The sequence below is a fragment of the Pteropus vampyrus genome, unplaced genomic scaffold, assembly GCF_000151845.1.
Source record: "Pteropus vampyrus isolate Shadow unplaced genomic scaffold, Pvam_2.0 Scaffold434, whole genome shotgun sequence".
Lineage (NCBI taxonomy): Eukaryota > Metazoa > Chordata > Mammalia > Chiroptera > Pteropodidae > Pteropus > Pteropus vampyrus.
Window position 1 is genome coordinate 2,340,285 of NW_011889215.1, and position 4,479 is coordinate 2,344,763.

The 4,479-nt window shown below is 41.7% G+C and overlaps 1 pseudogene; it reads left to right on the top strand.

The window, feature by feature from the left end:
* The first annotated feature begins 1,899 nt into the window (after positions 1-1,899).
* On the top strand, positions 1,900-2,018 carry LOC111732209 (annotated as a pseudogene).
* The last annotated feature ends 2,461 nt before the right edge of the window (positions 2,019-4,479 follow it).

Consider the following 4,479-nt stretch of genomic DNA (forward strand, 5'->3'; position numbering starts at 1 on the left):
TTCTCACTGAATTTATCTACACTTCCCAAAAATTCATTGAGCATCTTTATAATCAGTGTTTTGAACTCTGCATCTATCAGATTACATTGACTCCATTATATCTGGGTCTCTGTTCTGTTCTCTCATATGGTTTCTGCTTCTTTGTCTTTCTATTTTGGCTGCCTTTCTGTGTCTGTTTCCATGTGTTAAGCAAAGCTCCTAAGTCTCCAGGTCTTATTAGTGTGGCTTTGCATGGTAGCTGTCCAATAGCACAGTCTTGAGAGGGGCTCAGATGTAGGCCAAACTTAGCCCCAGCCTGTGCCCCTCCAGGCCACCTGTTAAGATTCTGCAAGCAATCCACAGATGCTGTGCTTATAGTTGCCTCAAAAGGCCACACCCTGTAAGTTCCTGGTGCCCCCTGCACACAGCCAAATCAGCATTGGTGCTCAGAGCGTGCAGGTCCATCACCACGAAAATCCGCCCACGGATGGGGCCCCTTTAAGAGGCGTCTGCTGCTGCCACAGCCTCCATCTCACTCAGCCCCTTGAGACAGGACAGCCCCACCTCCTCGCCCTGTAGTACCTTCTGCTTTTGCAGAGTGATTTCTTCCTAGTTGTTTGGCTTGTTCATCTAGATCCCAGCCAGTTTTTCCTTGCTGCTTGCTCCTTCTTTCCATCACAACTTTGATTTGGTCACCAGAGGGATGAACAGAGCCTCTATTATTTACGCCATTTTTTTTCTCCTCTGCAGTCACCTCTTAAAGGGGCAGTTCCATAAGCAGACTTTCATAGCGATGGACCTGTTCGATCTCAGTACCAGCACTGGATTGGCTGCTGGGAGTCACCAGGGACTTACAGGAGAACACTGAGCTGTCAGAGTGAAGGACAGAGATGAGGCTCTCTCCCTGGTAAAAGTGCTGGACCTATCCATTGTTCCTCTGTTGAGCCTTCCCCTGTCCCAGTGTGAGGACTCAGCGCCTCCATAGCTGAGATGTCATCGAACTGGATGACAGAGGTTGCTCCATTCAGAGGATTCCATGAAACTCTACCTCTCCCAACTCAGGGCCCCACCCAAGCCACATCCATGTATGTTCTATAGTGAGTCCAGTCAGTGCTCCTTCATAAGCAAATTCTAAGACTCACACTGGTGGCAGCTGGCTTCAGTTTCTAGTGTGGCCTTTTGAGACAACTATAAGCACAGCATCTGTGAATTGTTTGCTGAATCTTAACAGGCGGCCCCAGAGGGGCACAGGCTGGAGCTAAAATTGGCCTGCAGCTGAACCTCTCTCAAGACTGCCACTGGATACCTATTACGCAAATCCACGCTAATAAGATCAGGAGACTTGGGAGCTTTGCTACAGGAGACTTGGGAGCTTTAGTACATAGAAAGAGTCATGGAAAGGTAGCCAAAATGGGAAGACAAGCAGAAACAATATAAGAGAACAGAATAGAGACCCAGGAATAATGAAGTCAAGCAACATAACAGATGCAGAGTTCAAATCACAGGTTATAGAGATGTTCGGTGAACTTAGGGAGAGTGTAGATCAACTTAGTGAGAACTTTAACAAAGAGATAAAAAACATAAAAATGGAAATGAAAATTATAAAGGAACCAGTCAGAAATGAAGAACACATTATCTGATGTAAAGAGTATATTAGAGGGAATAAACAGAGTAGATAAAGAAAGGATCAAACCACTGATATAGAGGATGCAGAAGCCAAGGACACTAAATAAGAATGGCAAGAAAAAATGAGCTCAGAGTGTCCCCCAAATGATGAACCCAAAGAAGCCCACACCAAGACACATAATTAAAATGCCAAAGGTTAAAGAAAACAGGAGTTAGTTACCTACAAAGGAACACCAATAAGATTAGCAGCAGATTTCTGAAAAGAAACTGTGCAGGACAGAAGGTCTTGGCACAGTCTATGGCTATGCTATCTTGAACAAGCCCAATCCTGTCTGATCTCAGAAGCTAAGCAGGGTCGGGCCTGGTTAGTACTTGGATGGGAGACCACCTAGGAAGACCAGGTGCTGTAGGCATAAAAAAATAAAAAAAAATAAGGGATTGTAAGCACAACCAAGAATACTTTATCCAGCAAAGCTATTATTTAGAATTGAAGGACAGATAAGGAGCTTCCCAGACAAACATAAGGTAAAGGAATTCATCAACACCAAGCCACTATTACAGGCAATGTTGGAGAGACTTCTTTAAGAAGAAAAAACATATATCAAAAACAAAAATAAAGAATGGTAACAACCACATTCCTATCAACAAGTTCCTCAAATGGAAAAGAATTAAGTGCTCCAACCAAAAGATATGGTGGCAAAGGGATTAAGAAGTACAAATGGCCTCTTCTTCAAGGGAGCCTCTGCAGCCTCTCTCTCTCTCCCAGTGATCCTCCACCATCGTGGGGGCAGGTCCAGCACAATTTGCAACTTTGCCTTTACTACCAGCTTAGATGTGGCTCCTTCTTTATATTATTAGAAGTAGGTGTTACAATCACCTGGACTTTAGGCTTCTGAAAATGCAATTCTTTCATTTTATCTCCCATCCTGCCTACTACATACTTTTCTGACAAAGTTGCGTTCACCCTCAAAAGCCCAGCTGAAAATTACTTTCTCTGTGAAGCCTTCTTCAAATCCTGCAGTATGGAGGAATTGAGAAACATGGCAGAGTGAGAGACATCCCCAGATATCTCCCCTTGAAACAATAATAAGCTGAATATCTAAAACTCAACAAAAAACTACCACACTGCACACCAGCACACCTGAGAATGGGATCTACGCATAAGAACTACCACAAGTCAGAACCCTGGGAGTCAGGCATTACACTGGGAAAAACAAAGCTACCTCTTGCAGCTGGAGCTCCCTGCAGGAGGAGAGAGAGGGCTGAAGGTGCAGTGGGTTCCCTGAATAACTCTGCCTGACAGAGCTGTGTTCTCCATGTGGACCACAATAGAGCCCAGGGTTCAGAGCAGAAAGCAGAGAAGTGTGGATGGCAAAGAAGTGTGGACGGCAGAGAAACAATAGTTAATTATTACCAACTGCGACTGCAAAATGTGAGGGTAAGCCACAGCCCCATCCCCCAACCCAGAGGGCCTCTTCCCCCATATCCTCTGAGACCAAATCCCTGAAAGCCCCAGAGTAATCTGAGCAAATGATACCAAAACTATCACTAACAGACAGGGACTGAGACTGAGGGTAGCGAGAATGAATAATATATGTAAGAAAAAAAAAAACACATTATTAAGACTTTATATAAAGCAGGGATCCGAGAAGATTAGATGCCATATACTGGAAACCAAAAGAAAAATGCTTTCTTTGCAACAGGCTAAAGAGAGATCTTTATATAATAAATCTTCCTTCTGAAAAAAAAAGCAGAATACACTTCCATTAATGCCCAGGCGGAGAAATAGTCTATTAAACACCATGAACAACCAAGGTGACAAAGTGGTTCAGAAAGAAAGAGAAAAATCACCAGAAGATGAACTTACAGACATAGAAAATTGTGACTTAAATGACAGAGAATTCAGGATGGTACTTCTGAAAAAACTCAGTGAGATCCAAAACAATTCATATCAACAATTTCAGGAATTACAAAAAATTAGATGAGCGAATGAATTTTTTAGCAAGTAGATTGAAACCCTCAAAGAGAACCAAAGAGAACTTCTAGAGATAAAGAACACACTACAAGACATGAAACATGAAATAGCAAGTTTAGGAAATAGAGTCAACCACGTAGAGGAAAGGGTCAGAAATCTCAATGACAGATCTAAAAATAAATCAGAAGGAAGAAGAGAGAAACTGAAGAATGAAAAATAATGAAAGAGAAATACAAGTACTAGCTGATATCATCAGGAAAGAAAAAAAAATAATGGGCATTCTCTAAGGGGAAGAAAAGGAGTAGGAATTAGAAAGCAGTTTCAGACAAATAATGGACAAGAATTTCTGAAAACTAATGAATGAGCTGGAGCTTGGAATTGAAGAAGTCAACTGAACGCCCAATTATCTCAACACAAAAAGGCCTTCTGCAAGACACATGGTATTGAAATGATCAAAAATCAATGACAAAGACAGAATTCTCAGGGCAGCCAGGGAAAAGAAGACGGTACCCTATAAAGGAAAACCAATTAGATTATCATCGGATTTCTCAGCACAAACCTTACAAGCCAGAAATGAATGGAATCATATATTCAAACTATTAAAAGAAAGGAACAACCATCCAAGAGTAATGTATCCAGCAAAGCTCTCCTTTGAATATGAAGGAGAAATAAAGACCTTTCCAGACATACAAAAATTGAGGAAGTTCTCCACTATGGGGCCTTTATTACAGGAAATACTGAAAAGGTTCAGCTCACCTAAAATAAAATGACAAAAAAAAAAAATACATAACTAGGAGCAAGGTGATTAGCAAGCAGATATAAGCAGAGGAATGAACCCCTTATTAAAAACAGAGCATTATAAGCTTAAACCATAAGAAGAGATTTGCCATAGAAAGATA